At 48.3% G+C, this 13,228-nt stretch overlaps 1 protein-coding gene across 1 annotated transcript in view; it reads left to right on the top strand.

Annotated features, from left to right (window-relative positions):
• Positions 1 to 13,228, top strand: part of LOC119350359 (pollen-specific leucine-rich repeat extensin-like protein 1) — a 183,980-nt gene that overhangs the window by 1,180 nt on the left and 169,572 nt on the right. The window lies entirely within an intron of this gene.

The following is a 13,228-nucleotide window of genomic DNA, read 5'->3' on the forward strand; positions in this document are numbered from 1 at the left end:
AGCGGTGGGGTGGATGAACAGGACCCCGTGGCCTTGCCTCTGGATGAACAGGACCCCGATCGATCGAGCCGGTTGGGGCTGGATGAATTGGACCCCATGGAGGGCTAGATGAACATGACGACCCCATGGAGGGCTGGATAAACAGTAGACAGTGGAGGTGTGGATGAACAGTAGCCCGTGGAGGGGTGGTTGAACAGGAGCCCGTGGAGAGGGGTGGTTGAACAGTAGCCGGTGGAGTAGCGTGCGGTGGAGGCTGGATGAACAGGAGCCCGTGGATGAACATGAGCAGGTGGAGGCTGGAGGAGGTCGACGGTGGATGAACAGTGGCCCGTGGAGGCTGGAGGAGGTCGATGGTGGAGATGAATAGTACCCCGTGGAGTCGCGTTTTGCGGTACGCCACACCCCTCCCGATGAACAGGACCCCCGTTTCGACCGTAGCGCTCCAACACAAGTCCGTTTCGTCCGTTTTGCGGTACGCCACACCCCTCCCGGTCAACAGGACCCCGTTTCGACCGTAGGAGTTCCAACACAAGTCTGTTTCCTCCGTTTTGCTGTACGCCAGACCCCTGCTGATGAACAGGATCCCGTTTCGAACGTGGCCGGTCGAACACAAGGCTGTTTCCTCCATTCTGCGGGTACGCCAGGCCTCGTTTCCATCGCCTATTCTGTCCAAGCCGGTTGGCTCCCACGCGTTCTATTGCCTCTCGATGAACACGAGCATTCCGTTGCCTCCCGATGAACACGACTTATTCCGTTGCCTCCCCATGAACACGACGACGACGCAGTTTCTCTGTTCCGACCCAGCCATGTACACGAGCCCTGGCCGTACGTATGCGTGAGTAGGCGTTCGAGACCCCGCCCGTATGTACGTACGTGGCCGTATTTTCTTTCTTGCACCCTCGCTGTTGTGCGTACGTGTACATGCTACGTGCGCGCCTCTACTACGACACGTGCGCGGCTCCACATCGACCAGTATGTACGTACACGTTCGCGACCAGAATGACAACACTACGTACGCTTCGACCAGGTGGGTCCCGACTATCAGGCACTTCCTTGCGTGCGAAGATGTAGCTGGTGGGTCCCAGCAGTCAGGGGGGCGAATCATTTTTTTTGCCCGGATGCACTTCCTTGCGTGCGAAGATGTAGTTGGTGGGTCCTAGCAGTCAGGGGGAAACATTTTTTTCGCGAAATATGGTGGCCCGTCTAGTGGGTCCCTGCTGTCAGGTGGAGGAATAATTATTTTGCACGTAATAAGGAGGCACTTCCTTGCGGCCGCCGTGGACCCAGCTGTCAGCCTCTCCATGTACAGTACTCTTCCGATGGAAGTTGTTCCTTGAACACGTTGACCATGCTGCATGGACAGCACCAGGGCGGTGGACGACGGCGATGCCTAGCAAGGGGACGATGCGGAGCCGGGGAAGACGCGGTAGTGGAAGCCCGCGCGGAGAGGAGTACGAGGGTTCACTGGTTCGGCTGTGGTGTGAGGCTGCCATCGCCGCAGGGCCTGGCCAGCGGTGGGAATAGTAGGGGGCGGTGAGGCCTCTGCGGCAGCACAACCGGCCATGGTAGGCAGGAGCATGCGGCACGACCGGTGCTGCTTTGTGCGGCTAGAGCAAGAAGACCAGAGGTTGAAGAAGCACTACGGTTGTTGGGTGGACATCGTACGGTCACTAGGGCTAGAATCCTTCATATTGACTAAGTTGACAAAGCCCTCCGTCCCCATCAAATCAGTAGGCCCACAAGTCAGCCTCCCACCAAGGTGGGTCCCAGCTAGCAGGGGGAGTATTCATTTTTGTGTGCGTAACAAGGAGGCACTTCCGGTGGGTCCGAGATGGCAGCGGGGGGACGTTTTTTTGCAAAATACAGTGGCCCGTCTAGTGGGTCCCAGTAGTCAGGGGGAAACATTTTTTTCACGAAATACTGGTGGCCCGTCTGGTGGGTCCCTGCTGTTTGGTGGAGGAATAATTATTTTCTGTGTAATAAGGAGGCACTTCCTTGCGGCTGCCGTGGACCCAGCTGTCAGCCTCTCCACATATAGTACTCTTCCGATGGAAGTCGGTCGTTGACCACATTGACCACGCCGCGCAGAGAGCACCACGACAGTGGACAAGGGCGAGGCCTAGGAAGCAGACGACGCGGAGCCGGGGAAGACGCGGCAGTGGATGCCCACGCGAAGAGGAGTACAAGGGTTACTGGTTCGGCTGCGTTGTGAGGCTGCCATCGCCGCAGAATAACAAGGGGTGTGGGTGAGTGGAGGGATGGCCTGGCCAGTGGTGGGAGTAGTATGGGGCCGGTGAGGCCTCCACAGTAGCACAGCCGGCCACAGGAGGCAGGAGCAGGCGGCACGACCGACGCTGCTTTGGGCGGCTGGAGCAAGAAGACCAGAGGTTGAAGAAGCACTATGGCCGTTGGATGGACATCATACGGTCACTGGAGTATTAACTAAGTTGACAAAGCCCTCCGTCCCCGTCAACTTAGTAGGCCCACAAGTCGGCCTCACAATATGGTAGGTCCCAGCTAGCAGGGGATATTCATTTTTTGGGCGTAATAAGGAGGCACTTCCTTGCGTGCGAAGATATAGCTGGTGGGTCCGACGTGTCAGCAGGGTGAACGTTTTTTTCACAAAATACAGAGGCCCTTCTTTGGGTCCTAGCTGTCAGGTTTAGTAAGTGCTCTAACGAACCACTATAAAGTTCGGCGAAGAAGCGGGCTAACAGAATTATATCTGTAGGTATGTTGACAGGTCGTCCCGAAGAGGAGATGCTGGGATCTGCAAGCGATCTTCTGCAGGAGCTCTCACAACTGCACGAACAAGTTCGGCAGGTGATGCAGGGCATTGCCCAGGTGTTGTGGCCATCCGCCTCCCTGCCAGGAGGCATGGGGGAGCTTGTGGAGATGCTCAAGGGAGCGCGACGGCGCTTCCGATTATGGAAGATATCGGCCTGCCGACAAGGTGCAAGGGAAGCCTAGGCCATGGTGAAGACGTGATACACCAAGGCTGACGCAAACCACATGGCCGAGGTTGGACCTGTAGGGTCGGATGGGAAAGAGATCCCTGTAAGTCCGGTATATGAACATGTAGCATTAGCCGCTAAGTATTCCCAACAGGATTGTAGGCTAGACAGCCTGTTGGATGGTATAGAAGAAGAGTTTAGTCAATCTAAGTAACTTTGTTCTTAAAAGGACATGTTTTATCCCTAGCCGGATTGTAAATCATTTGTCTTGGCGGACCTTTTCGCTTCAACCTTCGGACCCGACAGTCCGGAGTGTATTCGAATACCCGCTCGGTTATGTGAAAACCGGGGCATGCGTGGAAACCAGGTGTAGGGGTCATAAGTGCTTGAACAGACAAGTACCCAACAAGCTATGTTATATTACATGGGTAGTAAGAAACATCTTCCAGGGAGAATAGTTCCGTTAAGGGTTCCTTTCCCTGGGTGGGCATGCATTAATGTGCATGTCCGAACTGCGAAAAATGACGTAGGATATAATCATCTGGGGGCATGTTTTGCAGTAAGTAAAAGACATCTTTTGTTCACCGACCGAATATTCCCTTAAGAACGCTAGCTTTCGGCTTCACCCAGTCTGAGGTACACATCCGGCTGGCCCGGCAGTAACAATCGCAGAGGTGCTCCCCTTATGCCCTAGCCGAATTAACGGGAATGTAGGGAACCCAGGTTAGCCAAAACTTAAGTCATACCGATGCATATAGTGGTGAAAAAAGGCACATATGGGGAAATGACGCATATGTGGTGGCCATAAAGCCCAGAAGATAATTATATTAAGCTTCTCTATAAGAAGCCCCCAGGTATATTGAGCGTGCATAGCGCGGCAGGAGTGTGCGGTCAAAGCATACTTGAAGCTTTTAAGGCTATATATATAAAAAGGAGAGAGAGAGAGAGAGAGAGAGAGGATATAATTTAAAAAGGAAGACGGAGGTAAGGAGACAAATCAGAGTTCGGCACTAGGCGTAGAATCTTCGGAGTGTGGCCGCGTTCCATGGGTTCGGCTTGAGTTGATTATCTGATGCATCACGCAGACGGTACGCTCCTCCGGTGAGAACTTTATCAATGATGAAGGGACCCTCCCATTTGGGCTTGAGCTTTTCCTTTTTCTTCTCTGGTAGGCGTAGAATGAGTTCGCCAATGTTATAAGTCTTGGCCCGTACTTCTCTGCTTTGATACCTTCGAGCCTGCTGTTGATAAAATGCGGAACGGGCCTTTGCGATGTCACGCTCCTCCTCCAGGGCATCTAAGCCGTCGTGCTGATCCAGCTCGGCTTCTCTCTCTTCATACATGCGCACTCGAGGTGAGTCATGGATGATATCGCAGGGTAGCACTGCCTCTGCGCTGTACACCATAAAAAATGGTGTGAATCCGGTTGTGCGATTTGGCGTGGCCCGCAGCCCCCATAGTACGGAGTTGAGCTCCTCGACCCAGTGTGTATCTGATTCCGTCAAGGATGCACTAGTCTGGGTTTAATGCCGCTCATAATAAGACCATTCGCTCGTTCGACTTGACCGTTTGTTTGGGGGTGATAGACGGACGCATAATCAAGCTTTATGCCCATTTTGCCACACCAAGTTTTCACCTCATCGACTGTGAAGTTTGAGCCGTTATCGGTGATGATGCTATGGGGGACACCATAGCGGTGTACGACCCCGGATATGAAGTCTATCACTGGTCCGGACTTGGCCATTTTAACTGGTTTGGCTTCTATCCATTTGGTGAATTTGTCGACCATGACCAACAAGTATTTCTTCTTATGGCTTCCTCCTTTAAGGGGTCCAACCATATCGAGCCCCCAGACCGCAAAGGGCCAAGTTATGGGGATTGTTTGGAGTGTGGTAGGTGGCATATAGCTTTGATTTGCAAAAGGCTGGCAACCGACGCAATGTTGGACAAGGTCCTGTGCGTCTGCCCGGGCTGTCGGCCAATAGAAACCTGTACAGAAGGCCTTGCTTACGAGCGCCCGAGCTGCGGCATGGTGGCCGCCGAGTCCGGCATGAATTTCGGCCAAGAGCTGCCGCCCTTCCTCTTCGGAGATGCACCTTTGGAGCACTTCCGTCGCGCTTTTCTTATAAAGCTCTCCCTCGTGGACTTTGTAGGCTTTAGAGCACCGCACAATGCAACATGCCTCATTTTGGTCCTCAGGGAGTTCTTGCCTATTTAAGTAGGCTAAGAAGGGCTCTGTCCACGAGGCGAAGATAGCCATAATCGCGTGGGCCGAAGGTGTTATTTCGGTGGTGGAACCTTCGATTACGTCAGAATGTTCGGGATCTAGGGTTGTGTGCGGATCCGGACTGGTATTGCCGGTCTCCCCTTCCCACACCACGGATGGGTTGAACAGCCTTTCCAAAAGATATTAGGTGGGACGGGGTCGCGTTTAGCGCCGATGCGGGCGAGAATATCCGCCGCTTGGTTGTTTTCTCGGACCACATGGTGGAATTCGAGCCCCTCGAACCAAGCTGACATTTTGAGGACGGCATTGCGGTAGGCCGCCATGTTTGGGATGCCATTTTTGTGGCGTCAAAGTCTCCATTTATTTGAGATATTGTGAGATTTGAATCCCCACGCACTTCTAGGTGTTGAATGCCCATGGAGACTGCCATCCGAAGACCATGCAACAAGACCTCATATTCGGCTGCATTGTTGGAATCTGTGTATAGTATTTGGAGTACGTATTGGACTGTATCTCTGGTGGGGGATGTCAGGACAATGCCTGCCCCTAGACCAGCCAGCATCTTAGAGCCGTCAAAGTGCATGATCCAATTGGAGTTCGGCTTCTGTCCATTCGGCGACAAAGTCATCCAGTACTTGCGACTTAATGGCTCGTCGTGGTTTGTATGTTATGTCGAACGGGAGGAGCTCGATAGCCCATTTAGCACTCCGGCCCGTGGCATCACGGTTATTTATTATGTCATTGAGTGGTACTTCGGAGGCCACCGTGATTGAACACTCTTGAAAGTAGTGTCGTAGTTTTCGGGATGCCATGAAGACCGCGTATGCTATCTTTTGATAATGTGGGTACCGTGACTTGCATGGAGTGAGGACAGTTGTAGGATCGAAAGTATGTCTAGAGGGGGGTGATTAGACTACTTGACCAAATAAAAACTTATCCTTTTCCCAATTTTAGTCTTTGGCAGATTTTAGCTAACTTAGCACAAGTCAAGCAATCTTAACACAAGTCAACCAAGCATGCAAAGAGTATATGAGCAGCGGAAAGTAAAGCATGCAACTTGCAAGAATGTAAAGGGAAGGGTTTGGAGAATTCAAACGCAATTGGAGACACGGATGTTTTTGTCGTGGTTCCGATAGGTGGTGCTATCGTACATCCACGTTGATGGAGACTTCAACCCACGAAGGGTAACGGTTGTGCGAGTCCACGGAGGGCTCCACCGACGAAGGGTCCATGAAGAAGCAACCTTGTCTATCCCACCATGGCCGTCGCCCACGAAGGACTTGCCTCACTAGCGGTAGATCTTCACGAAGTAGGCGATCTCCTTGCCCTTACAAACTCCTTGGTTCAACTCCACAATCTTGTCGGAGGCTCCCAAGTGACACCTAGCCAATCTAGGAGACACCACTCTCCAAGAAGTAACAAATGGTGTGTTTATGATGAACTCCTTGCTCTTGTGCTTCAAATGATAGTCTCCCCAACACTCAACTCTCTCTCACAGGATTTGGATTTGGTGGAAAGAAGATTTGAGTGGAAAGCAACTTGGGAAAGGCCAGAGATCAAGATTCATATGGTAGGAATCGAATATCTTGGCCTCAACACAAGTGTAGGTGGTTCTCTCTCAGAAAATGCAAGTTGGAAGTGTAGGTTCGTTCTGATGGCTCTCTTCACGAATGAAGAGGAGGTGGAGGGGTATATATAGCCTCCACACAAAATCTAATCGTTACACACAACTTGCCAAACTCGGTGGGACCGAATTGAGAAACTCGGTCGGACTGATTCAACAAATCTAGTGACCGTTAGGATTTTCGGTGGGACCAACATGCAACTCGGTAGGACCGATATGGTTAGGGTTAGGGCATAACATAATCTCGGTGAGACCGATTACACAAACTCGGTGAGACCGATTTTGGTAATAAGCTAACCAGAGAGTTGGTCAGGTAAACTCGGTGGGACCGGTTCGCTCATTTCGGTGAGACCGAAATGTTACGAAAAGGAATCGGAGAGTTTACATTGCAATCTCGATGGGACTGATCGCTCATCTCGGTGGTACCGAAACGTTATGAAGGGAAACAGAGAGATTACAATCCCATCTCGATGAGACTGAGATCCCTATCGGTGAGACCGATTTGCCTAGGGTTTGTGGCAGTGGCTATGACATCTGAACTCGGTGGCGCCGAATAGAAAGAATCAGTGGGGCCGAGTTTGACCTTTGGTTTAGGTCATATGTGGATGTGATAAAGTAGTTGAGGGCTTTGGAGCATATCACTAAGCATTTTGAGCAACTAAGCCATCAAGCAACACCTCATCCCTCCTCGATAGTATTGGCTTTTCCTATAGACTCAATGTGATCTTGGATCACTAAAATATAAAATGTGGAGTCTTGAGGTTTAAGCTTGAGCAAATCCTTTTTTCCTTAGTATTTTGAGAGGTCCACTTTTCTCATCCATGCCATGCCAATCATTGAGCTTTCCTGAAATATTTAACTTGAAGTGGCATTAGCTCATTGAGCTATATGTTGTTAGGAATTACCAAAACTGCCTAGGGATAGTTGCACTTTCAATCTCCCCCTTTTGGTAATTGATGACAACATATATATCAAAGCTTCGACAAATGGTAATAAGAGTGAAAAACATTGCCGCTTTGAGAAGTATGTGATAAGCAAGAGCTCCCCCTAAATTTGTGCATAGTTTAAGATTTGCTTTGGACTGCAAATGCACAAGGAGTTAGGCTCATGGGTTACTCTTCCATGTCACATACATCTTGGTGGAGCGCTCAAAATGATAATAATTAAATACATGCACTCATCACCAAGCAAAGTGAATGATCATATAGGGATAAAAGGATAATGTCATCCAACAAGCATTAAGGTAGCATATGATCAAACACATGATCATCCAAGTATCTCACAAACGCATAAAGTATCTTAAACAAGCAAATAAAGTTCAACCACCAAAACAAGAGAGAACAAAAGCAACACTCTCTCTCGAAGCCTATGATCTATACATTTTCCTCCCCCTTTGGCAACAAGTTACCAAAAAGTTCATAGAAAATGCATAGCACTAAATCGACTCTCAGGCTTGGTCTTCAGGTGGTGGTGTAGAGATGGCTCCTTCGACGAAGAATTCAGTAGATGTGGATGGAGCTGGTGGAGTAGGTGCTGGAGCTAGTTGCACAGAAGTTGTAGCTGGTGCAGATGAAGTGGCTCTGGTGTCTGTAACAGGCACTGCAGCTAATCTCTGGCTCCTGGGCACTCTGGCAAAAGCATCAGTAGTAGTCTTGCCCTTCCTCTCCTGCATATCATCTGAAGTTGCTCAACAACTGACTGTATCTCAGTGACCTTCACATCCAAGTCATAGAACTTCTGCTCCATGATCCTCTCCAGGCTCTCCTGGTTTTAGTCAGGGTGGCCAGTCCCTTCTCAATCCTCAGAGTGGAGGCAATCAAGTAGCCAAGCTGCTCCTGCTTGTTCTTCAAGAAGTACTGAGATGCCTCATCAATGGTTGGCATCTTGGTAGCCTTTTCAGTCCTTGCCTTCTCCCTCTTTGCTTGTGCTTGCACAGAAGATGGTTCATCTTCATCCATCACCACTGTGTTGTCCTCAAAATCTGGATAGATGGGCATGTGTTCCTTGTCCAAGAGGTATGTGCCTGTGCCCATCTTGGAGTTGATGAGCTCCTGGATCTGTGGGGCATACCCACAACTTCTCTTCTGATCTGCAGCAGTCCTCTTGATAGTTTCCACTATGAGGCTCATGACCTTAAACTTCTGAGGCACATCAAATATGTGAAGTAGGTTGATGGCATGGCCTCTGATCATCTTGTGATCTCCAGATTTAGGCAAAAGAGTGTGCCTGAGGATCCAGTTGATTGTTGGCAGTCCTGACAAAATATAATGTACCGAGCCAAACTTGTGTGTCTCAATAGAAGCATCTGGGATCTCTTTGTGCATGTGTGCCATGGAGTTGTGATCCTTCTTCTTCTTGGCATAGACATCCAAGTCATCCTCATTTTCCTTAGGTGCATTGATCAACTTTTCCCATTCTTCAACTGATGACTGGAACCTAGTACCTTCAGACATCCAGACAATCCTTCCATCTGGGTAGAAGTGAGCTGTGGAGTAGAACTGCATAATAAGCTCATCATTCCACTTTGTGAGCTTCTGCCCAACAAAGCCATCCACTCCACAAGCATTAAAACTATCATACACCCCTGGATAATGCTCTTCATTCTTCCTGATGTACTCCCAGTCTACCCATCTCATGTCACAGACAATTGGCTTCTTTTAAAGCAGCACTGTCTCATAGAAGTCCTATTGTTCCTTTGTGTGGAACTTGTAATCCACAGCAGTTCTCCTCCTGACTGCATAGGGATCAGTCAATCTCCACTGCCTGAGTCATGCATCCTTCCTCAGCTTCATATCCTCAGCCACAGGATGAACATCATTGTGATCTGGAATTTTGGGCTTCAACTTCCTCAAGACATGTTCCTCATCATCTTCTTCTTCAACAGCAGCTTCAGGCACTGGGGCCTTGTTCTTTTGTGCAGCAGGAATGCTCATGGTGTTCCTCTTGGGTGCAGATTTGGGCTTTGGAGCAGCTACTTTGGGAGCTTCTTTGGGCTTTGATGAAGCAACCCCTGTCCTGATGGCATCGCCCATAAGCTTTGGAGCTTTGGGTGCTGGTGCAGCAACCTCTTCCTCTTCTTCCTCTTTAGAGTCTCTCCTCATAGAGGGCTTGCCAAGGACCTTGGTAGTAGTGGTTCTGACTCTCTTTTTCTTCTTGTCTTGGCCAACAACTTCATCTTCTAACTCAAGGGTGAATTTCATGGTTTCTCCAGTGGCAACCTTCCTAGGTTTGGAAGTTGGAATCCTTCTTGCAGGTGCCTTTCTCTGCATTCCTGGCTTAGTGGCAGAAGCTGTGCCATACTCCTTCTTGAGCACCTTCTTCTTGGAAGTGGCCTCATCCTCAACAGCCACATAGTCTTCATCCTCAGAATCTGAGGTTCTCTTCTTTTTGGCCCTGGTGGCTGCCTTGGGTAAGTTGCTGGGTGTGCTCCTGCTACCCTCATCATAGCTGCTAGAGGGACTAGTGCCCTCACTTATCTGAACCTGCTCCTCTGACTTGTTCTGACTGTCACTCTGATTAGACATGTTGCAAACACTGACAACAGACCTTGTGAATACATATAGATGAGGTAGAATAGATGAGCATCACAAAGTACATACGTTTTTGCAAAAGAATGAGTCAAAAACTTAGTTTTAGTTTTCCACAGAAAGCATTTCGGATCTACCGATTTGTAAACTCGGTGATACCAAAGCAGCTTTTGGAACCTAAACTAGTGAACTCGGTCAGACCGAGTCACAGTTCGGTGGCACCGAGACTGCTAGGGTTTCACAAAGTCCTGAACTCGGTCACACCGATTTGCAATTCTCGGTCAGACCGACAATAACATGTGCAATGGACTTAGCCGAATCGGTGGTACCGAGTTCTACAACTCGGTTGGTCCGAGATGGTTTCGGCGGAAACCTAACCCTAAATTTTCAATTCACCTCTAATCTACAGAGTGTTTTCAGTGGATAAGATGATCTCAATCGTGGCAAGATTAATGGCAACACAATGTGCTAGAGATTTGGAGTTAGGAATAGCACAAAGACCAACTGCATACCCTAGTTCGGCGATGGACTTGCTACGGCGGCGACGGCGGAGACGATTCCCATTGACAGCGGCGGAGACCAGCGGCGGGAGGCAGCTGGCGATGAGGAGGACAATCCGGAGACCCAGGGAGGCAGAGCAGGCTGAGCGCGGGCGCAAGAGTTCGGAGAAATTTCCAAAAATTGACCCGTGGATATATATAGCCTGACCCTGTCGGTGTGACCGAGTGGAACAACTCGGTGGCACCGAGATGCATAACTGCAAGCAGTTACAGCAACTCGGTGTGACCGAAAAAGTTCAAATCGGTTGCATCGAGATTGAAAACCTAGATCGACTTAGTGATCTCGGTATGACCGAAATGGAAGAATCGGTCCGACCGAGACGCACAAAGAAGTTTTGGAAGTTTAAGTCCATGATGAATCGGGGACTCCGAGGGCTCCTCACACAGAGTGGTTCGAATCTGACTTGATCAAACTTTGTGATGTAGCATGAATAGAGTTTGAGACGAGAAAAGCATAGATAGCTAGAGAAGGTTCTTAGGCATTCTTGTCCATCCACTTGGCAAAATAAAAGGAACCAAACAATCAAAACAACAAGTGGATGTCCTCGAATGAGTAAAATATGCAACCAACATGCTCACACAATAAAATAGCAAATGAAATATGTGGCAAAGCATGCACAACCAATTCTAGCATCTATCAAGCAATTGGCAATTACTAGGTTATCTATATATGAGTATATTGACTTAGGAGTCAAATTAGAACATTTGATCATAGGTCATACTCATCGTTTAAGCACAAGTGGGGTTACCACTTTTACATAAAGCATTGTTGTGTTCACACCATTAGATTTGCTTTGACTCAATTCTTAGAGTAAAGCTCCCCCTAGATGTGAGATCCCCCTTAGAGGGATGAACTAACCTTGGGTTTTGTCGACGATGACTTCATGTAGGTGTTGAAGATGTGGGTGCTCAATGTTGATGTAGATCATTTGGAGCAATCCTTTGGAGTGAGTTGCACTTTCAATACCTACATGGGTTAGTCCCACAAGGAACAAGCAAGGATATCCATAGACATAGAGTGATGCACACACAAGATGATGTCTATGAAAGCATTAGGTTACCTTGTCCCTTGTCTTACCAACAAGAGGGTTTTTGACTCCTTGAACTAGTGCCAGATGTGGAAGTTGATTGCCCTTGTTATTGCCAAAAAGATATGAGTGAAATATGTTGGCGGAATCACCCTCAAGAACTCTCTAGTTCTTCTTCTTCGGGATCCACATCATCTTGATGGGAATCCTTGGAGTTGTAGTCGTACTTGATGAAGTAGAACTTGTTGTAGTCTTGGGAACCCACTTGACCAAGGCCTTAGAAGCTTCTTCAAATGCATCAATCTCCTCTTGAAGTTTATCCTTGCCCTTTTGCTTGTGGTCTTGTGGTGGAAGATCATCTTGAGCTTGTGTCCCTTTGAAGGAAGTAGGATCATACTTCTCTTGTTGGGGAACAAACTTCATCTTGGGGTATTGATCTTCTTCCCACTCAACTCCATTGGCATTGAACTTTCGTTCAAAACCAACACCTTGGTTCTTCCGGTGCCTTCCTTGCTTGCGTACAATTTCCTCGAATTGCTTACTCCCAGCAAGGCTCTTGTAAACACCTTTCTCTATAATTCCCTTCAATAAGCTATTTTCTTGCTCAAGTGTAACTTGGCTAAGAGAATCGTTAGTGGAATCAAGAGAACTACTAGAAGCAACAACATTGGATTTAGCATGATTATTGTTACTACTAGAGGAAGAATCCTTCTTGTTCTTGTTACTAGACTTGACTAGAGGCATGTAAGTAGATAAGAGTAAACGCTTGGCAATGTAAGAAGAACTTTTCTTACGAAGATCATCATTGATTGCCTTTAAGAACTCATGCTTTGAGCTTTTCAAAGCGTAACTTCTCATGAGTCCTTAAAAGTTCTCGATGATCTTCTAAGATAGTTTCATGAGCTAACTTAAGAGTGCTTAGTTCTTTAGTTAGAATCTCAATCTTCTCCTTATCATTGTCATTCATTTTATCTTGATTAGCATGATTAATTAACGTTTCATCATAGTATTCATCACTAGAGTAGTCAACAAGTAAATCATCCTCACCTAACAAGTCATCTTCATCACTATTGAAATCAACATACTCGGGGTGTGATACCTTTGGGCCTTTAGCCATGAAGCATCTTCCAAGTCCTTCATTTGGTGAATCAAATATGTCGTAGGAGTTGGTTGACACAAGTGCTAGACCGGCAACACCTTCATCTTGAGTATAGTCGGAGTCGGAGTGATAGCTTCTCTCGGAGTGATTGTCGGAGTCGGATCCAGATACCCATTCACCAACATGAGCTTGATGTCTTCGATTTGTGT

The sequence above is a fragment of the Triticum dicoccoides genome, chromosome 1B, assembly GCF_002162155.2.
Source record: "Triticum dicoccoides isolate Atlit2015 ecotype Zavitan chromosome 1B, WEW_v2.0, whole genome shotgun sequence".
NCBI classification, from domain to species: Eukaryota; Viridiplantae; Streptophyta; class Magnoliopsida; order Poales; family Poaceae; genus Triticum; species Triticum dicoccoides.